Raw genomic sequence first — 25,998 nt, forward strand, 5'->3', positions numbered from 1 at the left:
GCTCTGATCAGACACCTATAGGATATATAACATGGTTCCAAACCTATGTTGACAGGCTACAAAGGTGTGTGCTTGATACACAAGTTGATAATGAACACTGAGCTAGCCTGAGACAGACACATATGCGGATCCCAGCAAAGATCCTCCGAATGTTTTTCATTTTATGGCAGCGAGATAGACACAGACACGATTTGTGCCAAAATAAAAGCAAAATACTGCTGATGCTGGAAATCTGAAATAAAAACAAGAAATGCTGGAAATACTCAGCAGGTCTGGCAGCATCCTGTGGAGAGAGAAGTAGAGTTAACGTTTCAGGTCAGCGACCCTTCATCAGAACTGTGCCAATGCTGGCTGTAACCAGAAATCAACCTTCCCAGCAAATCCAGACAAAGATTGTTTCCTGAAAGCTGTTTTCTGCACACTCTGAATTTACTGCTACAGCAGGGACTGGGATCAACAGACATTTCCACCCCCCCCCCCCAACCCCCTCCCCAAAACCCCCAAGTAGTTGCCATTAATTTCTGAGGCTGTTAAGGCAAAGGCAACACACCTCAAAACATGGCGATTGTGAGAGTTCATGTCCAAACAAAACATGCATCATCACAATGAAATCTGTGGATTGACAAAATTAATCTCAATGCTAAACAAGCCAACTTTCCAATAAAATTAAACATGTGGGGGAAAAAGTACAATTGAAACACTTCAGTTTTTGCCAGTTTTCCTGACAGAACAGAAACAGGCCATTCAGCCCAATTAGTCTATGCTGGTGTATATGATATGCTCCACATGAGCCTCCTCCCTACCTACTTCATTTAACCCCATCAAAATACCCTTCTATTCCTTTCTCCCTCATACTTAGCTGGCTTCTTCTCAAATACATCTATGCTATCTTGTATTTATGACCTCTAGTACTGGTCTCTCCCTCCAAAGCTGCTTCTCTGTCTCCCCTATCAAACCCTTACATAATTTTTAAGACTTCTATCAGGTCACCCCACCTCCCCTGCAGTCTTCTCTTTTTCCAGGGAAAAGAGCCTCAGCCTGTTCAATCCTTCCTGATAATTATAACCTTGGTTAGCAGCATATTCAATGGCATTATGAGCCAAATCCCATTCTACCATTTATCCAACATCAAATGTACATCCTTTCTAGCAGGGATCAATGGATGCTGACTAGAAGCAGGAACCGTGGCTGATTTTGTTTTCTTTCCGGGGGCACTGATTCCAATTCCAGCTCCTCAATTGATGTTCAGGCTGACAGCATCTTAGCACAGACCTAGCATCAAAACTCCTGTTCTATGTGCTTCAGGACCATACCAGGCAGTGCTCTTACTTAGACCATTAGGGAGTGTAACACAAACAAATTTGATTATATCTAATGTCTCACAAAGACAATTTTATTATTTCTGGATTTTTAATCATCTAAACTTGTACATTAGTCATTTTGCAACTTTATACATTTTAACTATCACCAATCTTGCTGCTTTCATACAGCTTGTTAGAATAATGCCATCTAAAACATCCTGTGAAGCTGAGATCTGCTCAGCAGTGGGCAGTAAGTACAGACTGTTGTGAAAGGCTTTTTGTGATCTAATCACCTGTAGGAAACTCAAAGTTGACTTTTATTTAAGGACTGGTTGACATTGCAGAGATGTCCTATGTTCCCTTCCATTCCTGTGTAAAGCTGTGAATATATGCTCGCTCTCCAGTTGGTTAAATACTTAAACTTTGTTCCCCATAATATTTAACAATTAGTCTCTTAGAACTGAACTAGTATGAACTAGGAGATATTTGCAGATCACATCTAACTATCATTGTTCTGCATTCATTTATCCTTAGCGTACTGTAAGAACTTCTAAATTATATGCAGGGAGGGCTCTAGGCAGTGGCCTTCAACCTTTCTAAATGCACATCCTTCATCCTGTCCCTTAGGTTCACATGTAGTATGGTACCAGATTTTGCACAACCTTGTGTTCTAATTAAGTGTTTACTATAACAATTAACCACTTAATTAATTGAATAAAGTAAAAATGTCAACAGCATTCACTCTAGTTCTTTGTGTGCTCATATTAGTGTTGAATTTAGGAATAGGAGTAGGCCATTCAGCCCATCGAGCCTGCTTCACCATTCAGTATGATTATGGCTGATCTTCCACTTCAATGCTTTTTTCCCTACGCTATCCTCAGATCCCTTTATGTCATTTGTATTTAGAAATCCGTCAATCTCTGCTTTAAACATACTCAATAACTGAGCTTCCACAGCCCTCTGGGGTAGAGAATTCCAAACATTCACGACCCTCTAAGTAAAGAAATTTCTCCTCATCTCTGTCCTAAGCTTCCCCCTTATTTTGAAATTGTGTCCCCTGGTTCAAGACTCCCCAATCAGGGGAAATATCTTAAAAGCAAAATACTGCGGATGCTGGAAATCTGAAACAAAAACAAGAAATGCTGGAATAACTCAGCAGGTCTGGCAGCATCTGTGGAAAGAGAAGCAGAGTCAACGCCTCGGGTCAGCGACACCTCTTCCGAAGAAGGATCACTGACCCGAAACGCCAACTCTGCCTCCCTTTCCACAGATGCCGCCAGACCCGCCGAGGGGAAATATCTTACCTGCATCTACCCTGTCTATCCCTTCAAGTATCTTGTAGGTTTCAATGAGATCACCTCTCATTCTTCGAAATGCTAGGGAATACAGGCCCAGTTTCCCCAATCTCTCTTCATAGGACAGTCCCACCATCCCAGGAACAAGTCTGTTGGATGTAGGTAGCCCAATTACAGCGAGTAACTTGATTTTCAAAAAGCTTTTGATAAGGTGCCTTATAATAGGCCACTAAAGAAGATAGTCTTGTTGGAGTAGTGGGCAGATTTTGGGTTGCATAAAGAATTAGTTTCATTCTCGTAGGACAGAAGGTAGTTATTAATAGTAGTGGTCTGTACGAGGAGCAGTTATTAGCACAGTCCATACGGACTATTATCCGAACCACTGCTTTTCACCATGTTTATATATGATCTGGATTAAGGCATCAAGGAACCATCCACAAATTTGTGGATGATACAAAAAGATATGTGCAAGTATTAAAACCCTCAATGAGAAAAAGATTTCCAACAGACGTAGATGGGGGGGGGTGTGGTGGGAAAAGTGGATTTGCATCTGAAAGATAAATGCAATGTTATGTATGCTGGCAGGGCCAACACCAAGCACATGTCAACCATGCAGGGTTGACTGATCAAGGCTGCCAAGCAGGAGAAGGAGCTGGGTGTTTTAATTATGCATAAATCTTTGAAGGCCTACAAACGGTGCTGTAAAAGCAAACAGTGTTAGCCTGTATTGGCAGGATGATTAAGTCTAAAACTATGTAGCAAATAATTGTTTCCTCTATATGGAAAGAGTGCACTTTAGCTGCAGATAGAAAGAAAGTATGAACGAACAAACAGACATGTTTTTCACATCCTCAGGACACCCAAAAGTGCTTTACAGCCAATTAATGACTTTTGAACTGCTGTTCTGTAGGCAAACACAGCAGCCAATCTTCCCATGGGTAAGGTGAGGTCTCACGAACAGCATCGAAATGAATAATCAGATAAACCAACTGCCAAAAAGACAGATTAAGAATAAATGTTGGCTAGAACACCAGGAGAACTCTTCTTCGAATCATTCTGTGGGATCCTTTTCATGTATATGTACACCTGAATAAACAGGGATCTCATTCAAAAAAACAGTACCTCGAACAGTACAATACTCCCTCAGCCCAGTGTCAGCTTTATGTGCTCAAGTCTTGGAGTGGGGCTCGAATCCACAGACTTTTGACTCAGGCAAGAACACTACCACCGAACCAAGGCCAGCACCCAATGTAAAGAGGCTAAAGTCTTTTGTTTGAAGCCTTTGAGTTACATGGGCTTTAACAAAACTCCATGATATATTCTATAAATAAATATTTGCAAACAATTACACTAAATTACTTTGAATATAATAGGGATTACTCATGAAGGGTATTGTTGTATCGGAAATTCATATTACTGGTCTGAGTTTGTGCATAATTTAAAATATGAAAAATAATGCAAATGCCATTACAAAATATAAGGTCATCCACTGTGGATTGAAAAAGGACAGGTCAGAGTACTTTCTAAATGGTGAAAATGCTGAAACAGTGGAGGTCCAGGTACATATATCATTAAAATGGCATAAATAGGTACAGAAAATAATCAAAATGACTGGTGGAATACTGGCCTTTATATCAAGAGGACTGGAATACAAGGGAGTAGAAGTTGTGCTACAGCTATACAAAGCCCTGGTTAGTCCACACCTGCAGTACTGTGAGCAGTTCTGGGCACCACACCTGAGGCCTTGGAGACAGGGCAGCACAGATTTACCAACATGATACCTGGACTCCAAGGGTTAAGTTACGAAGACAGATTGGACAAACTAGGGTTGCATTCCCTGGAATTTAGAAGGATAAGGAATGATTTGATCAAAGTTTTCAAGGTATTAAAGGGGAACTGATAGAGAGAAACTATTCTATTTCCACTGGCTGGGGAGTAAAGGACTAGGAAACATAGCCCAAAGGTTAGACCCTGGCCTTTCAGAGTGGTTAAGAAACATTCCTACACGTAAAGGGTGGTAGAAGTTTGGAACACTCTTCCACAAAAAGCAATTGATGCTACGTCAATGGTTAATTTTAAATCTTAAACTGATAATACGTTTGGTTAACAGAAATTTAAGGGATGGGGGCAATGGAGTTGGTCACAGATCAGCCAAGATCTCATAGAATGGCAAAACAGGCTTGAGGGGCTCGCTCTGCTATATTTAAAAGGTACCCTGACCTGCATCTGAAGTAATGTAACCTGCAAGGCTATGGACCAGGTGCTGGAAGGTGGGATTAGATTGGGAGGCTAGTTTTTTCAGCTGGTGCAGAGACAATGGGCTGAATGGCCACTCTGTGCCATAACATTTCTATCGTTCTATGGCTAAATGGCCTACTCTTGTTCGTATACAAAAAAAGTCAACTACAGTAGCTTACAACTGAAGATACTGCTATGTAAAGTACCTGCAGATAATAAAACATTACATAATGTCGGCAACAATTTTCAACCCCAAACTACAGGAGTTATTAATCATATTAGACTTACTTCCTGGGTTGCTAGAATCTCAGAACAAAGATCTAAAGAGTGCTTGATCGTTTTCATTTTCAACCTAAAAACAAGCAATGATTCATGAAAAAAAGCTGAAGACTTGAGTTGCACACTGTAACAAAAACTGATCTTCATTAAAAACTCAACAATTATTTGCATTTATATAGTAGCACTAATAGAAACTGGGAGTTATTTTAGCCAAAGAGTGAAAACATGTGCTAAATGAGTGCTGCACTAATAAGAAATACCTGTTCTAAAGTCTGGATTTCGGAGGCAATTTCGGGCTTGATCATCAAGATTTGAACTTGCCTGCGGCCTTAACCAGCGCTAATTAGACACAATTTTCCTGATCAGTAAATGTGGGCTCCTCCCACCTACTTCCAATGAAGGCATGGAGCATGCTGGCTGGCACACAGAAACACGTTGCAGAATTGTTCAGGGGCCATTGGAGAGGGCGCAACACTGGAGGTGCTGGTGAAAGAGGTCCAGGAGGAGGGATGTCCTATACCTGCAAGGGGGAAAAGGTGCCATCTCGCCCTCCTCTCCATTGCTCCTGCTGCAGTTGGTGCTGCTCTGTCTGGCCTCATCTCCTCCTCCCATTTCTCGGTCAGACCAAAGAGGTCCCTAGCAAGTTGCTGATGACCAAGCACTGCCTTTCTCCCGCTGACTCATATATGGTGCAGTACAGCACCTACTCTTTTCAGGTGAAATCCTCACAGAATTTCCTGAATAAATGATGCTTGACAAAGTGTTCCAAAATGTCTCAGAGGTCCTCCTTTCTGCTGCAGCAGCAATTACCATGGAATGGTGTGTAGCACTTAAAGTAGTGCTAGAAGTAGACATCAGCAATGTGTTTATTCTCAAGTAGCTAGCTGCTGTTAGAAGGAAAGTGTTAGTTGAAGCAAGAGTCACCAAAATGCCGTACAGCCTCTTTAATGAGCGCGGGTAGACATTTTAAGTGGCATTCAGCTGTTTATCTAGCCTCTCAGCGGCCATTCCTAGCGCTAACTTCAAATCCTTTAACAAGATGGTGTCTTGCACTCAACACAGGCTAAACAGGCATTTCAGCTTAAGACCCAGTTTGGCGGCACAGTGGTTAGCACCGCAGCCTCACAGCTCCAGCGACCCGGGTTCGGTTCTGGGTACTGTCTGTGCGAAGTTTGCAAGTTCTCCCTGTGACCTTCGTGGGTTTCTTCTGGGTGCTCCGGTTTCCTCCCACATGCCAAAGACTTGCAGGTTGATAGGTAAATTGGCCATTGTAAATTGCCTCTAGTGTAGGTAGGTGGTAGGAGAATTGAGGGAAGGTGGGGATGTGAGAGGGAAATGGGATTAATGTAGGATTAGTATAAATGGATGGTTGATGACCAGCACAGACTCGGTGCGCCGAAGGGCCTGTTTCGGTGCTGTATCTCTCTATGACTATGACCCCATCCTGGCCACCTCTTTAGACCCAAAAAGATCCAGCAAAAATTGCTTCCCAAGTTGCCTTACAGAGCACATTTTTTAGGAATCATTGCCACCAATAGGCAAAGGAGTGTATGGGTGGAGGAACAAAATGAATGTGTAAAGCGTGTAAAAATAATGAAAATATTACCACTATCAGAACAATGAACTTTCGGAGAATTATGTGGATGTAATTTTACACCAATAAAAAAAGGATTATTTTATCAAAACCAAGTGAACAGCCCCCTCATATCTCTTAATCTCTCATTGTCTTTCCTGCCCAGTGCATCCACCCAGGGCTAATCTTGCCAATCTCCTTCCTATTCAACTCACCCCTCCCACTGGTGACTCTGTGGACTCTTACAGCTGATCAGCTCTCACCACCCCTCCATGCATCTTCCTCCAGAATGTCTGTTCACTTGTGGACAAGGCCCTTGCCATCCATGAGCTTACTGTGGATGATTGCATTGACATCATGGCCTTAACTGAAACCTGGCTGAAGGGTGATGATACCTTGCCCCTTAATGAAGCCTCCCCGTCGGGTTATACCTTCCACCACTTGCCCCACCAAGACCGCCACGGTGGCAGTGTGGCTGCTACCACCAAATCACACCTTGGCCTGACCCCCTACTCCTCTGGCACTTTCTCCTCCTTTCAGCATCTCACCTAATTCCACCCCTCTCACCTCTTTCAAAATCATTTTCTACTGCTCTCCCAAGTGGGATAAAAATTTAATCTCTGAGCTACCTTCACTGTTTTTCCTCCCTCAGCCTCTGCACCGAACAACTTCTCATCCTCGGTGATTTCAACCTCCATCTCAACTCATCAAGCTCTCTCTCTGAGTTCACTACCATCTTATCCTTCTTAAATCTATCCCTCCATGTAAACTCCCCAATCCATATTCAAACCCACCCTTCTTGACCTTGCCAGCTCACATGGTCTTGCTAGTCTCATCATATTAATTATAGAAAAGGCCATCTCTAATCATTTCCTTGAATCACTCTCCCACCCATATCCCCTTTCTCACTCCATCCCTACCTTCTTCTGTATCCATTCCTGGAAAAATATTTATTCCTCAATTGATTTACAACAGCCCTTTCAAAATCGTAACTGTCTAGCCTTTGGTCCTCCATTCACCCAACACTTCTGCAGCTACTGATTTGCTCAACCATGCCCTCATCTACACCTTTGATGCCCTAGTTCCCAATAAAACTATTACTCTCTCACCCTGGCCGTTCCCTCTGGTATGGCCCTCATCCCCACTCCCTTAAGTTCAAGGGACGCAGACCTGAAAGGATATGCTGCACAGCTAGTTTAGCCATCCACTGCTAAAAAGCTGGACCAATAAAGCACCATTAGCTCCAGCTCTAGTCTGCTAAAACTGCTCACTATTCCAGTATCATCCTGGAATGCAAAAGATAACCCCTGCCTTCTTTCCTCTACTGCAAACCATCTTAAACCCTTCTCCTCTGTCTCCTCCACCCACACCTCCAACAATAAGTGCAAGCTCATAGATTTGTCATTAAGATAGAGACCATCTGTTCAGCTGCCTCTAACACCTTCCTCCCTTCCACTAGCCCACCTGTCCAAACTTCCTCTAAAGCTCCTCCCTGCTAGAGTCCTGAGCTTGCATCTTTCTCTAGTTTTTCTCCAATCTTCCCTCATACCCTTTTCCGAGCGCATCTTGTCCACAAGACCCACCTCCTCTTCCCTCAATCCTATTATGTTAAAGGCACTATATAAATACAAGTTGTTATTGTTTTTGTACAAAACCAGGTGCATTTGTACAAGGAGACTTCAATTTACCAGGGACAGATTGGGAAATCTAGAAAAATGCAATAGGTGTGAAAACTATAAATTGTTACATGGAAAATTGGTTACAGAACCTATACTAGTAAAGGTACAATTGCACCAGATATCAAGTAACAGCCAAGAATCTCTAGCTGGTAAGTTACTTTGTTGTATATCAGATTTCAGTCTTGTTCGATACTCAACACGTACAGGCACAGAACACTGATTCTCTCAAATCTCAAACTTGGATAGCTAAAAAGAGTGCCAAATATAGCAATCAAAATGTACTTTTTATAAAGATTGCTTGGCTACCCCCAATTCTCCTACATTAATATAGTGCACTGCTTTCTTTTCAGTGGAAATCAATAGGCCTGTTGCAAAGTAACAGAGCTGAAGGCCATATTTAACTTAAATATCAATCAAGAAAACACACTCCCATAGTAATAAAGGAGCAGAAATTTGATTTAATCTACTTTGACTTTAACACAGATGCACATAAATGGTGAAGACAATACATAACTTATTAAAATTCATGCACTGGAAATACTCACTTCCCTTCTTCATCATTCATCTGTGCTGCTTCTCGGAGTGCATGTGTGAACTGAAGCCCCATTTATACTAATCCTACACTAATCTCATATTCCTACCACATCCCCACCTATCCCTATATTTCCCTACCACCTACCTATACTAGGGGCAATTTACAATGGCCAATTTACCTACCAACCTGCAAGTCTTTGGCTTGTGGGAGGAAACCGGAGCACCCAGAGGAAACCCACGCAGACACAGGGAGAACTTGCAAACTCCACACAGGCAGTACCCAGAATTGAACCCGGGTCGCTGGAGCTGTGAGGCTGCAGTGCTAACCACTGTGCCACCCCATTCATGAGGTTGAGAGCTTCGTGAATAGCATGTTTATAGATGTGGTCACCCCACAGCTTAAGAGTATGCAGGGAGAGAGGGCGACCTTCAGGCAGTCAAAGAAAATCAGGCAGGTAGTGCCAGAGACCGCTGAGTGCACCTCACACTCCGACAGGTATTCAGTTCTGAATATGAAGGAAGGTGATGATGCGTCACCTGGAGAGTGCAGCCAGAGCCAACCCCATGGCAGCACGGGTGGCTCAGCTGCACAGAGGGGTGCAGGGAAGACTGGAAGAGCATTAGTGATAGGTGATCCAATAGTCAGGGGAGCAGACAGGCGTTTCTGTGGCTGCCGACGTGAATCCAGGATGGTGTGTTGCCTCCATGGTGCCAGGGCCAATGATTTCACTGAGTGGCTGCAGAGCATCCTGAAGGGGGAGACTGAACAGCCAGCAGTTGTGGTCCACATTGGAACCAACGACATAGCTAAAAAGAGGGCTGTGGTCTTGCAGTCAGAATCCAGGGAGCTGGGGAAGAAATTAGCAAGTAGGACCTCAAAAGTAGTAATCTCTATTATTCCTAGTGCCACGCGCAAGTGAGTATAGAAATAGTGATGAATGCGTGGCTGGAAAGATGGTGCAGGAGGGAGGGCTTTAGATTCCTGGGACATAGGGACTGGCTGTGGGGGAGATGGGACCTATACAGGCCAGATGGGTTGGACCTGAACAGAGCTGGGACTGAGTTCCTTGCGGGATATTTTGGCAGTGCTGTTGGGTCGGGTTTAAACTAGTTTGGCAGGGGGATGGGGTACTGTGGGTAGACGCAATTGGGACAAAATCAGAAATGAAAATGGAAGGCAGAAAAGTAATGGATGAGTCTGGAAGACAGAGGAAACGAGGGTTAGAAAATAATTTTAAAAATGAGTTTGGCAGTGCTCAAGGGTATCTATTTCAATGCAAGGAGTATAGCAAATGAAGCAGATGAGCTGAGGGCACAGATAGACACGTGGCAGTATGATATCATAGCTATTACAGAAACATGGCTTAAGGAGGGATAGGAATGGCAGACCAAAGTTCTTGGTTGCAGGGCTTTCAGACGCAATAGGGAAGGGTTACGAAAGGAGGGGGAGTGACAATTTTGGTCAAGGAAACTATTACAGCTGTGAGGAGGGATGATATGTTGGAAGGTTCATCAAATGAGGCCAGATGAATTGAGCTAAGGAGCAATAAAGGAGCAACCACACTACTGGGAGGGTACTCTCGGCCCCCAAACAGTCAGAGGGAGATAGAAGAGCAGATATGTAGGCAAATATCTGAGATGTGCAAGATAAATAGGGCAGTAGTAGTAAGGAATTTTAACGACCCCAATATTAACTGGGATAGTTTCAGTGTGAAAGGAATTGAGGGAGCAGAACTCTTGAGGTGCATTCAGGAGAACTTTTTATCCCAGTATGTAGCAAGTCCAACATGAGAGGGAGCAGTTTTAGACTTCGTTTTAGGAAATGAAGATGAATAAGTGGACGGGGTGGCAGTGGGAGAGCATTTTGGTGGTAGTGATCATAGTTCAGTCAGGCTTTTAACATAATTATGGAAAAGGACAGAGACAGAACAGGAGTTAGAATTCTTATTTGAGGCAAGGCCACTTTTACTGAACTGAGGAGTGATTTAGTACAAATGGACTGAAAACAGCTACTTGAAGGTAAATCAGTGTCAGAACAGTGGGAGGCATTCAAAGGGGAGATTCAAGGGGTTCAGAGTAAACATGTTCCCACAAAGAAAAAGGGTGAGACGGCCAAATCTAGAGCCCCATGAATGTCAATGAGCTTACAGGGTAACCTAAGGCAGAAAAGGAAAGCTTTTGTCTGACAGCAAGAACTCAATACTACAGAAAGCCAAGAGGAGTATAGAAAGTGAAGGGGTGAAATCAGAAAGGAAATTAGAAAAGCAATGAGAGGGCATGAAATAATATTGACAACCAAAATCAAGGTGAACCCAAAGATGTTTTATCAATACATTAAGAGTAAGAGGATAACTAAGGAGAGAGTAGGGCCCATAAAAGACCAAAAAGGTAACCTATATGTTGAGGTGGAAGATATTGGTATGGCTCTCAATGAATACTTTGCGTCTGTCTTCACAAAAGAGGGGAAAGATGCAGATATTGTAGTTAAGGAGGAAGAGTGTGAAGTATTGGATCTGATAAACATAGGGAGAGAGGAAGTATTAATGGGATTTGCATCCTTGAAATTTGATAAATCACCAGGGCCAGATGAAATGTATCCTAGGCTGTTAAAAGACGCAAGAGAGAAAATGGCAGCGAGTTTGACCATCATTTTCCAGTCCTCACTGGATAGAGGTGTAGTCCTGGAGGATTGGAGAATTGCTAGCATTGTACCTCTGTTCAAAAAGAGAGCAAAGGATAGACCGAATAATTACAAGCTAGTCAGTCGAACGTCAGTAGTGGCAAATGTTTGTAATCTATTCTGAGAGACAGGATAAACTGACACATAGAAAGGCACAGGTTAATCAAGGATATCAGCATGGATTTGTTAAGGGAAGATCTTGTTTGACCAACTTGATCGAATTTTTTGAAGAAGTAACAAGGAAGATAGATGAGGGTCGTGCAGTTGATGCGGTCAACATGGATTAAGGCAAGACTTTTGACAAGATCCCACATGGCAGACTGGTTAAAGAAAAAAATCCCATAGGGTCCAGGGAAATGCAGGAAGGTGGACACAAATTGGCTCAGTGACAGGGAACGAACGGTAATTGTTGACGGCTGCTTTTGCGACTGGAGGGCTGTTTCCAGTGGCGTTCCACAGGTCTCAGTACTGGGTCCCTGCTTTTTGTCGTGTTTATTATGGGCGCAGCGTCGGGAGTATGACCAAGAGTTTTGTGATTCGGTAAGCTTGCTCTCAAAGAAACAGCCAGGCACCTGAAGCCGAGATCCTTAACTAAAATAATGGTGCTGTACCAACTGAGCTGTCCATGATCTCACTTTCCGTGTCACAAAACGAGAATCAATGGTTTGCTTAGTCTTTTGTTGTGCGTCTTCATATGTTCAGGATATACAAAAGTGCTTGCAGCCAATCTTTATCTTTCATCTTGTGTGATGCCCACAATATTCCAACTGGTGGTAACAAGCATTTTATACTGGCTCAGCATAACGTTGTTGCTTTTTTACTCTATGCCTCTACTTAAGAAATCCACGGATCCCAAATGTCTTATGAAAAGCCTCCTCAACGTGTCTTTACGGCTGCAAATACTCGACAACCGACACCAGCAGGCCGCTCTGTTCTTGCTCCCACTTTATAATGTACCCTTTTCAATGGCCCGAAGTTTGCGATCGGTGGCGAAGAAAGTATCGCCAAAAGTTTTAACTGTCTCGACTTGCAACTGATTATAGCTTGTTTAGGGAGGAATTCCAGCACTGAATTGCAGTAAATGAATTATTCTGTCCAGCCGACAATCACTTAAAGAATTCTCATAGACACTGAACCAGAAAATGATTAGAGATACAGCACTGAAACAGGCCCTTCGAGTCTGTGCCAAACATCAACCACCCATTTATACTAATCCTACACTAATCCCATATTCCGACCAAACATCCCCACCTGTTCCTATATTTCCCAACCACCTACCTATACTAGTGACAATTTATAATGGCCAATTTACCTATCAACCTGCAAGTCTTTTGACATGTGGGAGGAAACCTGAGCACCCGGAGGAAACCCACACAGACACAGGGAGAACTTGCAAACTCCACACAGGCTGTACCCGGAATTGAACCCGGGTCCCTGGAGCTGTGAGGCTGCGGTGCTAACCACTGTGCCGCTGTGCCAATGAAAAGCTCCAATAATCAAATCAACTAAATACGCAGAGAGAAATAAAAATATAGCACTAGGCTTAAAGACAGAAGCTGAGATATCATAAAGAAAGTTTATTAAAAAAATTAAAAAGGCTGTGTTTAAAAATCGAGTAGTTAAATATAATAGAGACATCTAACAGCATCCACTGTGATGAGTATTATTTTTTTCTGGGGACTGATGTGTTGTTGAGCAGTAGTTCTTAAACAGATTGCACCTCATTGAAGTAGGCTTACATTTTTATGGGATTTTTATCACGATATGAGAATGGAAAGAGGGTTGCTGTCACCAGATCAACTGATTTTGCTGATTGCTGGCTCTGGCGAGGGTCCACAGTAGATGAAGGCAGGTAGTGCAGGAGTCCCCTGTGGCCATCCCCCTCTATAACAGATATACCACTTTTGATATTGTTGGGGGAGATGGCTCAGGGGAAAGCAGCAAGAGCCAAGTTCATGTCACCATGGGTGGCTCTGCTGCACAGGAGTGGAGAAAGAAGAGTGGCAGGGCTACAGTGATAGTGGATTCAATCGTAAGGGGAACAGACAGGCGTTTCTGTGGCCGCAAAACAGGCTCCAGGATGGCATGTTGCCTCCCTGGTGCTAGGGTGAAGGATGTTTCTGAGTGGCTGCAGGGTATTCTGAGGGGCAAGGGCGAGCAGCCAGTTGTCGTGGTACATATTGGTACCAACGACATAGGTAAAGAAAAAAGGGACGAGGTCCCACAAACTGAATATAGGGAGTTTGGACGAAAATTAAAAAGTAGGACCACAAAGGTAGTAATCTCAAGATTACTACCAATGCCACGTGCTAGTAAGAGCAGAAAAAGCAGGATATATCAGATGAATACGTGGCTGAAGAAATGCTGTAGCAGGGAGGGTTTCAGATTCCTGGGACATTGGGACCAGTTCTGGGGACGGTGGGACCAGTACAAGCTGGATGGGCTGTATCTGGGCAGTACTGGGAAATATGTCCACGGGGGTGGGAGGGGTGTGGGGGGGTTGTTTACTAATGCTGTCGTGGAGGACTTAAACTAGAATGGCAGACGGATGGGAAACAGAAGAGGGAGACAGAGGCGAGGGAAACAAGGATAGAAATGAAAGACAGAAAGGTAAGAAGCAAAAGTGGAAGGCAGAGAAAACAAGGGCAAAAACAAATGGGGCCATAGTGAAAAATAAAACTGAGATGACTAACAATGTTAAAAAAGATGAATTAACAGCACAAGTAGATATAAGCGGTTATGAGATAGTAGCGATTATGAAGACATGGCTGCAAGGTGGCGGAGGATGGGAACTGAACATCCAGGGATATTCAACATTTAGGAAGGGTAGGAAAAAAGGGAAAGGAGGAGGGGTAGATTTGTTAGTGAAGGAGGAAATCAATGCAAGAGTGAGGAAGGATATTGGCTCTGGAAATCATGATGTGGAATCTGTATGGGTGGAGCTAAGAAACACCAAAGGGCATTAAACGTTTGTTGGGGTTGTCTGTGGGGCATCAAACAGTAGTGGTGATATAAGGGATGGCATTAAACAAGAAATTAGAGATGCATGCAATAAGGGAACAACTGTGATCATTGGTGACATAAATCTACATTTACATTGGTCAAACCAAATTAGCAATAATACTGTGGAGAAGGATGTCCTGGAGTATGTAAGTGATTTGTTTTAGACCAATACATTGAGGAACCAACTAGAGAACAGGCTATCCCAGACTGGGTATTGAGCAATGAGAAAGGATTAATCAACAATCTTGTTGTGCGGGGTCCCTTGGGGAGGAGCGACCATAACATGATAGAATTATTAATTAAGATGGAGAGTGAAGTAGTTGAATCGGAAACCATGGTTCTGAATCTAAATTAAGGAAACTACGAAGGTATGAGGCACGAGCTGGCTATGATGGATTGGGGAACTTTACTAATGGTTGATAGGCAATGGATAATATTTAAAGAATGTGTGCATGAATTACGACAATTATTCATTCCTGTCTGGTGCAAAAGTAAAACCGGAAAGGTGGCTCAACCATGGCTTATAAAAGAAATTAGGGATAGCATTCGATCCAAAGAGGAGGCCTATAAAAGTGCCAGAAAAAGCAGCAAGTCTGATGATTGGGAGCACTTTAGAATTCACCAAAGGAGGACAAAGGGGTTGATTAAGCAGGGGAAAATAGAGTATGAGTAAACATGCGGGGAACAAAAAAACTGACTGTAAAAGATTCTATAAATATGTGAAGAGAAAAAGATTAGCAAAGACAAATGTAGGTCATTTGCAGTCAGAAACGGGGGAAATTATATTGGTGAACAAAGAAATGGCAGAACAATTAAACACACCTTGTTCCTGTCTTCACAAAGGAGGACAGAAATAACCTCCCAGAATGTTAGGGAACCAAAATTCTAATGAGAGGGAGGAACTGAAGGAAATCAGTATCAGTAAAAAGATCGACCGGATTTGTTGACAACGCAAACGGTAGGTGGCGCTGTTTTGGCACATGTGCAAATACAGCATGTGCCACGAAAACGTCACAGATTGCGACTGTAGTAGCTGCCAGGACTAAAGATGGCGCTGCTCAAAGAATCACACAGAGGAAACCTAATGAACACGTGGCAGTATACAATGGCCGGAGTGAGAGAGCAGCGCGGGGGCCGGGGAGAGCAGCGCGAGGGCCGGGGAGAGCAGCGGTGGGGGCCGGGGAGAGCAGCGTTGACGGTGACGGCGGGGTGGGGGGGGGGTGGAAGATAGGGAGGGGGGGGAAGAGAGGGAGGGGGGAGAAAGAGAGGGAGGGGGAAGGGGGCACAGGGAGTGGGAGAGGGGAAGAGAGGGAGTGGAAGGGGGGGAAGAGAGGGAGGGGAGGGGGGTAGAGGGTGGGGGAGGGGGGGAGGGGGGACGAGGGAGGGGGGAAGAGGGAGGGGGGAAGAGGGAGAACTGGGGAGAGGGTGGTGGGAGGGGGTGGAGAGGGTGGTGGGAGGGGGAGAGGGAGGGGGGAGAGCGGGTGGAGGGGGAGAGGGAGGAAGGGGAGAGGGAGGAAGGGGAGAGGGGGGGTTGGGGAGGGGAGAGAGGGGGGGAAGGGCAGAGGTGGGGAGGAGTGGGGGGGGGCGCGGAGCATGCGCCAGAAACACAACAGCAAAAGACTTACCGGCCAGTCCCTGGACCCGGCGACACCAAGGTCTTCGCACACTCGCTCCCTGCAGCTCTCTACGGCCTCTCGCTTCCGGCCCTCTCCATTCAGCCGTTCCCTCCAGCTGCGGATGCCCAATCCAGTTGCTTCTCCCCTACTTCTCCACAGTACTTCAGGCATTGCAACTGTCTGGTCCCTGCATTTTACATGCTCCCTCTCTCCACCCCTCCCTGCTCTCCCCACCCCTCCCCCCTCTCCATCTTCACCTCCCCCTCTTCACCCACCCCTCCCTCCCCCTCTTCACCCACCCCTCCTTCCCCCTCCTCTATCCCCCTCTTCACCCACCCCTCCCTCCCCCTCTTCACAGAATGCACTCCATTAAAATGTTACAAAAACGAAAGTGACCTTTAAGACGGTAGGTTGCAGCACATGTACTGCCTGCACACAGCAACTCACAACAGGGACTGGAGAACATGCGGTGCCCCAGACAATGGAACTGTTTTCAGAGCAACTTACAACAGGGACTGGAGAACATGCGGTGCCCCAGACAATGGAACTGTTTTCAGAGCAACTGACAAAGGCAGAGCAACTTACCTTGGAACAATCTCCTGTGTCAAATAAAAATGAAGCAAGTCTCCAAAACGAATAAATGATTCAGATAAAATGCGAGAAAATGCCCGACGAAACCTCCCCTCCTTCCACTTTCAAAAAGTCGCGCCGAAGCTTTGACGCATGCGCAGAGGCCAACTTGGCGCGTTGCCTGAGGAAGACGACGTAACGCGATGACGTCATTTGCGCAGGCGCAAAACGGTCCTGGCAGGCCGGACCGCAACGCATGCGCAGAGGACAGGAGACCGTCTGCGCATGTGCGCACCGCGGCACAACCTGATGATGTCGGTGGTGACGAAGCGTTGTCATGAATCACAGTGTTTTCAAAAAGTAGGAAGAGAAAAAAGAAGAGAACTACAGACCAGTTAGCCTTACATCAGTAGTGGGGAAATGTGAGAGTATATTATCAAGGATGTGATAGCAGAACATCCAGGAAGCATGGTATGGAATTGGGCAAAGTCAGCATGGGTATACGAAAGGGAAATCATGCTATGTAAAAACCTACTGGGGTTTTTTTGAGGATGCAACTAAGTAGAATAGATAAGTGAGAACCAGTGGATGTGGTGTATTTGGATTTTCAGAAGGATTTTCACAAGGTCCCAAATAAGAGGCGAGTGTGCAAAATGTAAGCACATGGGATTGGACGTAATATATTGGCATGGACTGCGAATCGGTTGACAGACAAGAAACAGAGAGGAGGAATAAATGGGTCTTTTTCTGGGTGTCAGACAGTGACGAGTGGGGTAGAGTAGGGATCAGTGCTTGGTCCCCAGCTATTCACAATATCTATTAATGACTTTCAGTTACTGCTTTGCCAGTTCGCACTGTTTCAATATTAAACAGGAATGCATGACCTTCGTCATCCCTTGTTAATACACTTTAGAAGCACAATTTGCAGCCCTGGTACTTGACCAACATTAAGTATAGAGATAAAAACAAGAAATGCTGGGACCACTCGGCAGGTCTGGCAGCATCTGTGGAAAGAGAAGCAGAGTTAACGTTTCGGGTCAGTGACCCTTCTTCGCAACGAAGAGCCCAGGGTTCATGTCCCTATTCGGGCGCTATGCATTCGTCATTGCAGCTCTGTTGTTCTTACCGTGCCGTCGCACATTCCTAATTGTGTACGTTGGCAGTAGAATGTGCCAACTCTGGCATTCCTTTTCCTTGCAAACTTTGTCCATTCTGACCGGGCATTCTTTCACTTGCAGCAAGGACTTCCACTTCGCCACATACCATCGTTTCAATATTAAACAGGATTGCATCACCTTCGTCATCCTTTGTCACCACTTTTTTAGATACACAAATAAGGGAGTTGAACATCAATCTGATGTATTGTCACGCACCTGAAACGTTAACTCTATTTCTCTCAACACAGATGTTGCCAGACCTGCTTTGTCTTTCCTGCACTTCCTCATTTGATTTCAGATTTCCAGAATCCGCACTATTTTGCTTTTGTTCTTGTTATCCAGCTTGAGTGTTAAAAATGCCCTTATCAATCATCAGCTTAGGAAATTAAAGTTTAATTCACTTCTCGCGACAAATATCTCTCCATTGCCCTTCAAAATCTCTTCGGCAAATGACATGCTTAAGTTGGTTTTGAAATAATAACAGGATTTCCCATGCTTTTCCTGCATTCACAGAGACAAAAAAAACTTACAGCACAGGGTGCCGTTCCACTCGTGGGACCTGTGACGGTTCTTCGAATACGTGTGCGTCGTCATATATGCCCGCGCTGTTTTCCCTAAACCTTTACGTTCTTCAGGCTGCAGACCAAAGCACTTTGAAGATTATTTATGGTTCAACCTCCACCATCATTTCAGACAGTGCACTGCAGATTCCAACAAAATGGGGGCATAAAACTAAGTCTTTCCACAGGTCGCCTCTGATTATTTTGCCAATCAACTTGAATCTGTGCCCATTTCTTTGCTGAAAGCTCTGCCACTGGACAGGTTCTCCTTCTTTAAACTATCAAAAAGCCTCATCATCTAGAATATATCCACTAACGCTCCTTTTATGATCCCCAGCTCGAGGTAGAGCAAGGACAATTTCTATAACAGAAAAGAAAATGATGGAAATATTCCACTATTCAGGCAGCATCTGTGGAAGGTGAAGCCGATCTCTCCTCGTATGCACTCTATCAACTCCCCTCAGGATCGCGTATGCTACAACAAGATAAAGCCTGGATGTACCTGATTCAGCCCTGGTGTTTGATCAACTTTTATTATCGGGAGCCGTTTTATTACCGCGTCTTTGTCAATTTGAAATGTTTGTAATGTGTTAATGACTTCATGTTTCACTGTGCCCTTGGAAGCATCTTCTTCCTTGGTAAAGACAGATGCCAAAGTATTCATAATAGCGATAATATCGCTCGGAGACTTTGGGATGGCCTTAAACTTAGGTGTCAGTGTCTTTTCACTTCTCTTATTTGCTCTTTCAGTCGCTCTCTCAAGGATGTATAAACAGCCGGAAAGTTGAATTGTTACGTTGAGTGAGACAGACCGACGAAAGATATAAGGTGAAAGTGCGTCCATTTGGACGACTGGAGATTATTTGCGTAATGAAAAGTGTGGGAGGCAGTGAATGCATGGGTATGAGAGTAAAATGCGAGACGTTAGTGCAGAAGATGGATCGTGTTGCACTGTTAGTTCTCAGCCACTGAAGGGCGCAGTGTAGGTTGAGTGTCTGAGCCTGGATAGCTCAGTCGGTAGAGCATCAGACTTTTAATCTGAGGGTCCAGGATTCAAGTCCCTGTTCTGGTGCTCTTTGTCTAATGCCTTTATCACAGTGGTGTTTGTGCAGTGTCCTCAAGAATTCCAAGCCATGTACTTTGGCTGTGGAGAGCCAAGACTCTGGCAGCCCTTTTCGTTGCAAGTTTTGTCCATTCTGACCGGCAATTCTTTCAGTTGCAGCAAGACGTCTGCTTTGCTTGATCGCATCGTTTCAATCTTAAACAGGATTGCATCACCTCCGTCATCACTTTTTACCAGTTTTTACATACACAAATAAGGCAGTTGAACATCGTTGTTATTATTCTGATGCATTGTCACGCACCTGAAACGTTAACTCTATTTTTCTCGCCACACATGCTGCCAGACCTGCTTTGTCTTTTTTGCACTCTCGGTTTTGATTTCAGATTTCCACAATCCTTACTATTTCGCTTTTGTTCTTGTTATCCAGCTTTATTCTTCAAAATTTCCTTATCAATCATCAGCTTAGCAAATTAAAGTTTAATTCACTTCACGCGACAAATATCACTCCATTGCCCTTCAAAATCTCTTCGGGAAATGACATGCTTAAGTTGGTTTTGAAATAATAACAGGATTTCCCATGCTTTTCCTGCATTCACAGAGACAAAAAAACTTACAGCACAGGGTGCCGTTCCACTCGTGATACCTGTGACGGTTCTTCGAATACGTGTGCGTCGTCATATATGCCAGCTCTGTTTTCCCTAAACCTTTACGTTCTTCAGGCTGCAGACCAAAGCACTTTGAAGATTACTTATGGTTCAACCTCCACCGTCATTTCAGACAGTGCACTGCAGATTCCAACAAAATGGGGGCATAAAACTAAGTGTTTCCACAACTCGCCTCTGATTATTTTGCCAATCAACTTGAATCTGTGCCCATTTCTTTGCTGAAAGCTCTGCCACTGGACAGGTTCTCCTTCTTTAAACTATCAAAAAGGCTCATCATGTAGAATATATCCGCTAACGCTCCTTTTATGATCCCCAGCTCGAGGTAGAGCAAGGACAATTTCTATTACAGAAAAGAAAATGATGGAAATATTCCACTATTCAGGCAGCATCTGTGGAAGGTGAAGCCGATCTCTCCTCGTATGCACTCTATCAACTCCCCTCAGGATCGCGTATGCTACAACAAGATAAAGCCTGGATGTACCTGATTCAGCCCTGGTGTTTGATCAACTTTTATTATCGGGAGCCGTTTTATTACCGCGTCTTTGTCAATTTGAAATGTTTGTAATGTGTTAATGACTTCATGTTTCACTGTGCCCTTGGAAGCATCTTCTTCCTTGGTAAAGACAGATGCCAAAGTATTCATAATAGCGATAATATCGCTCGGAGACTTTGGGATGGCCTTAAACTTAGGTGTCAGTGTCTTTTCACTTCTCTTATTTGCTCTTTCAGTCGCTCTCTCAAGGATGTATAAACAGCCGGAAAGTTGAATTGTTACGTTGAGTGAGACAGACCGACGAAAGATATAAGGTGAAAGTGCGTCCATTTGGACAACTGGAGATTATTTGCGTAATGAAAAGTGTGGGAGGCAGTGAATGCATGTGTGTGAGAGTAAAATGCGAGAAGCAAGTGCAGAAGATGGATCGTGTTGCACTGTTAGTTCTCAGCCACTGAAGGGCGCAGTGTAGGTTGAGTGTCTGAGCCTGGATAGCTCAGTCGGTAGAGCATCAGACTTTTAATCTGAGGGTCCAGGGTTCAAGTCCCTGTTCAGGTGCTCTTTGTCTAATGCCTTTATCACAGTGGTGTTTGTGCAGTGTCCTCAAGAATTCCAAGCCATGTACTTTGGCTGTGGAGAGCCAAGACTCTGGCAGCCCTTTTCGTTGCAAGTTTTGTCCATTCTGACCGGCAATTCTTTCAGTTGCAGCAAGACGTCTGCTTTGCTTGATCGCATCGTTTCAATCTTAAACAGGATTGCATCACCTCCGTCATCACTTTTTACCAGTTTTTACATACACAAATAAGGCAGTTGAACATCGTTGTTATTATTCTGATGCATTGTCACGCACCTGAAACGTTAACTCTATTTTTCTCGCCACACATGCTGCCAGACCTGCTTTGTCTTTTTTGCACTCTCGGTTTTGATTTCAGATTTCCACAATCCTTACTATTTCGCTTTTGTTCTTGTTATTCAGCTTTATTCTTCAAAATTTCCTTATCAATCATCAGCTTAGCAAATTAAAGTTTAATTCACTTCACGCGACAAATATCACTCCATTGCCCTTCAAAATCTCTTCGGGAAATGACATGCTTAAGTTGGTTTTGAAATAATAACAGGATTTCCCATGCTTTTCCTGCATTCACAGAGACAAAAAAACTTACAGCACAGGGTGCCGTTCCACTCGTGATACCTGTGACGGTTCTTCGAATACGTGTGCGTCGTCATATATGCCAGCTCTGTTTTCCCTAAACCTTTACGTTCTTCAGGCTGCAGACCAAAGCACTTTGAAGATTACTTATGGTTCAACCTCCACCGTCATTTCAGACAGTGCACTGCAGATTCCAACAAAATGGGGGCATAAAACTAAGTGTTTCCACAACTCGCCTCTGATTATTTTGCCAATCAACTTGAATCTGTGCCCATTTCTTTGCTGAAAGCTCTGCCACTGGACAGGTTCTCCTTCTTTAAACTATCAAAAAGGCTCATCATGTAGAATATATCCGCTAACGCTCCTTTTATGATCCCCAGCTCGAGGTAGAGCAAGGACAATTTCTATTACAGAAAAGAAAATGATGGAAATATTCCACTATTCAGGCAGCATCTGTGGAAGGTGAAGCCGATCTCTCCTCGTATGCACTCTATCAACTCCCCTCAGGATCGCGTATGCTACAACAAGATAAAGCCTGGATGTACCTGATTCAGCCCTGGTGTTTGATCAACTTTTATTATCGGGAGCCGTTTTATTACCGCGTCTTTGTCAATTTGAAATGTTTGTAATGTGTTAATGACTTCATGTTTCACTGTGCCCTTGGAAGCATCTTCTTCCTTGGTAAAGACAGATGCCAAAGTATTCATAATAGCGATAATATCGCTCGGAGACTTTGGGATGGCCTTAAACTTAGGTGTCAGTGTCTTTTCACTTCTCTTATTTGCTCTTTCAGTCGCTCTCTCAAGGATGTATAAACAGCCGGAAAGTTGAATTGTTACGTTGAGTGAGACAGACCGACGAAAGATATAAGGTGAAAGTGCGTCCATTTGGACAACTGGAGATTATTTGCGTAATGAAAAGTGTGGGAGGCAGTGAATGCATGTGTGTGAGAGTAAAATGCGAGAAGCAAGTGCAGAAGATGGATCGTGTTGCACTGTTAGTTCTCAGCCACTGAAGGGCGCAGTGTAGGTTGAGTGTCTGAGCCTGGATAGCTCAGTCGGTAGAGCATCAGACTTTTAATCTGAGGGTCCAGGGTTCAAGTCCCTGTTCAGATGCTCTTTGTCTAATGCCTTTATCACAGTGGTGTTTGTGCAGTGTCCTCAAGAATTCAAAGCCATGTACTTTGGCTGTGGAGAGCCAAGACTCTGGCAGCCCTTTTCGTTGCAAGTTTTGTCCATTCTGACCGGCAATTCTTTCAGTTGCAGCAAGACGTCTGCTTTGCTTGATCGCATCGTTTCAATCTTAAACAGGATTGCATCACCTCCGTCATCACTTTTTACCAGTTTTTACATACACAAATAAGGCAGTTGAACATCGTTGTTATTATTCTGATGCATTGTCACGCACCTGAAACGTTAACTCTATTTTTCTCGCCACACATGCTGCCAGACCTGCTTTGTCTTTTTTGCACTCTCGGTTTTGATTTCAGATTTCCACAATCCTTACTATTTCGCTTTTGTTCTTGTTATCCAGCTTTATTCTTCAAAATTTCCTTATCAATCATCAGCTTAGCAAATTAAAGTTTAATTCACTTCTCGTGACAAATATCTCTCCATTGCCCTTCAAAATCTCTTCGGGAAATGACACGCTTAAGTTGGTTTTGAAATAATAACAGGATTTCCCATGCTTTTCCTGCATTCACAGAGACAAAAAAACTTACAGCACAGGGTGCCGTTCCACTCGTGATACCTGTGACGGTTCTTCGAATACGTGTGCGTCGTCATATATGCCAGCTCTGTTTTCCCTAAACCTTTACGTTCTTCAGGCTGCAGACCAAAGCACTTTGAAGATTACTTATGGTTCAACCTCCACCGTCATTTCAGACAGTGCACTGCAGATTCCAACAAAATGGGGGCATAAAACTAAGTGTTTCCACAGCTCGCCTCTGATTATTTTGCCAATCAACTTGAATCTGTGCCCATTTCTTTGCTGAAAGCTCTGCCACTGGACAGGTTCTCCTTCTTTAAACTATCAAAAAGGCTCATCATGTAGAATATATCCGCTAACGCTCCTTTTATGATCCCCAGCTCGAGGTAGAGCAAGGACAATTTCTATTACAGAAAAGAAAATGATGGAAATATTCCACTATTCAGGCAGCATCTGTGGAAGGTGAAGCCGATCTCTCCTTGTATGCACTCTATCAACTCCCCTCAGGATCGCGTATGCTACAACAAGATAAAGCCTGGATGTACCTGATTCAGCCCTGGTGTTTGATCAACTTTTATTATCGGGAGCCGTTTTATTACCGCGTCTTTGTCAATTTGAAATGTTTGTAATGTGTTAATGACTTCATGTTTCACTGTGCCCTTGGAAGCATCTTCTTCCTTGGTAAAGACAGATGCCAAAGTATTCATAATAGCGATAATATCGCTCGGAGACTTTGGGATGGCCTTAAACTTAGGTGTCAGTGTCTTTTCACTTCTCTTATTTGCTCTTTCAGTCGCTCTCTCAAGGATGTATAAACAGCCGGAAAGTTGAATTGTTACGTTGAGTGAGACAGACCGACGAAAGATATAAGGTGAAAGTGCGTCCATTTGGACGACTGGAGATTATTTGCGTAATGAAAAGTGTGGGAGGCAGTGAATGCATGTGTGTGAGAGTAAAATGCGAGAAGCTGGTGCAGAAGATGGATCGTGTTGCACTGTTAGTTCTCAGCCACTGAAGGGCGCAGTGCGGGTTGAGTGTCTGAGCCTGGATAGCTCAGTCGGTAGAGCATCAGACTTTTAATCTGAGGGTCCAGAGTTCAAGTCCCTGTTCAGGTGCTCTTTGTCTAATGCCTTTATCACAGTGGTGTTTGTGCAGTGTCCTCAAGAATTCTAAGCCATGTGCTTTGGCTGTGGAGAGCCAAGACTCTGGCTGCAAGTTTTGTCCATTCTGACCGGCAATTCTTTCAGTTGCAGCAAGACGTCTGCTTTGCTTGATCGCATCGTTTCAATCTTAAACAGGATTGCATCACCTCCGTCATCACTTTTTACCAGTTTTTACATACACAAATAAGGCAGTTGAACATCGTTGTTATTATTCTGATGTATTGTCACGCACCTGAAACGTTAACTCTATTTTTCTCGCCACACATGCTGCCAGACCTGCTTTGTCTTTTTTGCACTCTCGGTTTTGATTTCAGATTTCCACAATCCTCACTATTTCGCTTTTGTTCTTGTTATCCAGCTTTATTCTTCAAAATTTCCTTATCAATCATCAGCTTAGCAAATTAAAGTTTAATTCACTTCACGCGACAAATATCACTCCATTGCCCTTCAAAATCTCTTCGGGAAATGACATGCTTAAGTTGGTTTTGAAATAATAACAGGATTTCCCATGCTTTTCCTGCATTCAGAGAGACAAAAAAACTTACAGCACAGGGTGCCGTTCCACTCGTGATACCTGTGACGGTTCTTCGAATACGTGTGTGTCGTCATATATGCCAGCTCTGTTTTCCCTAAACCTTTACGTTCTTCAGGCTGCAGACCAAAGCACTTTGAAGATTACTTATGGTTCAACCTCCACCGTCATTTCAGACAGTGCACTGCAGATTCCAACAAAATGGGGGCATAAAACTAAGTGTTTCCACAGCTCGCCTCTGATTATTTTGCCAATCAACTTGAATCTGTGCCCATTTCTTTGCTGAAAGCTCTGCCACTGGACAGGTTCTCCTTCTTTAAACTATCAAAAAGCCTCATCTTGTAGAATATATCCACTAACGCTCCTTTTATGATCCCCAGCTCGAGGTAGAGCAAGGACAATTTCTATTACAGAAAAGAAAATGATGGAAATATTCCACTATTCAGGCAGCATCTGTGGAAGGTGAAGCCGATCTCTCCTCATATGCACTCTATCAACTCCCCTCAGGATCGCGTATGCTACAACAAGATAAAGCCTGGATGTACCTGATTCAGCCCTGGTGTTTGATCAACTTTTATTATCGGGAGCCGTTCTATTACCGCGTCTTTGTCAATTTGAAATGTTTGTAATGTGTTAATGACTTCATGTTTCACTGTGCCCTTGGAAGCATCTTCTTCCTTGGTAAAGACAGACGCCAAAGTATTCATAATAGCGATAATATCGCTCGGAGACTTTGGGAT

The 25,998-nt window shown here is 43.9% G+C and overlaps 4 non-coding genes across 4 annotated transcripts; all 4 read left to right on the top strand.

Annotated features, from left to right (window-relative positions):
* Positions 1 to 19,484: 19,484 nt before the first annotated feature.
* On the top strand, positions 19,485 to 19,557 carry trnak-uuu (transfer RNA lysine (anticodon UUU)). Its single transcript has one exon. It is a non-coding gene; the product is annotated as a tRNA-Lys (tRNA).
* A 1,634-nt stretch (positions 19,558 to 21,191) lies between these two features.
* trnak-uuu (transfer RNA lysine (anticodon UUU)) lies at positions 21,192 to 21,264 on the top strand. The gene has a single exon. It is a non-coding gene; the product is annotated as a tRNA-Lys (tRNA).
* Positions 21,265 to 22,898: 1,634 nt separating this feature from the next.
* On the top strand, positions 22,899 to 22,971 carry trnak-uuu (transfer RNA lysine (anticodon UUU)). The gene has a single exon. It is a non-coding gene; the product is annotated as a tRNA-Lys (tRNA).
* Positions 22,972 to 24,605: 1,634 nt separating this feature from the next.
* On the top strand, positions 24,606 to 24,678 carry trnak-uuu (transfer RNA lysine (anticodon UUU)). Its single transcript has one exon. It is a non-coding gene; the product is annotated as a tRNA-Lys (tRNA).
* The last annotated feature ends 1,320 nt before the right edge of the window (positions 24,679 to 25,998 follow it).

This window comes from Heterodontus francisci, chromosome 28, assembly GCF_036365525.1.
Source record: "Heterodontus francisci isolate sHetFra1 chromosome 28, sHetFra1.hap1, whole genome shotgun sequence".
NCBI lineage: Eukaryota > Metazoa > Chordata > Chondrichthyes > Heterodontiformes > Heterodontidae > Heterodontus > Heterodontus francisci.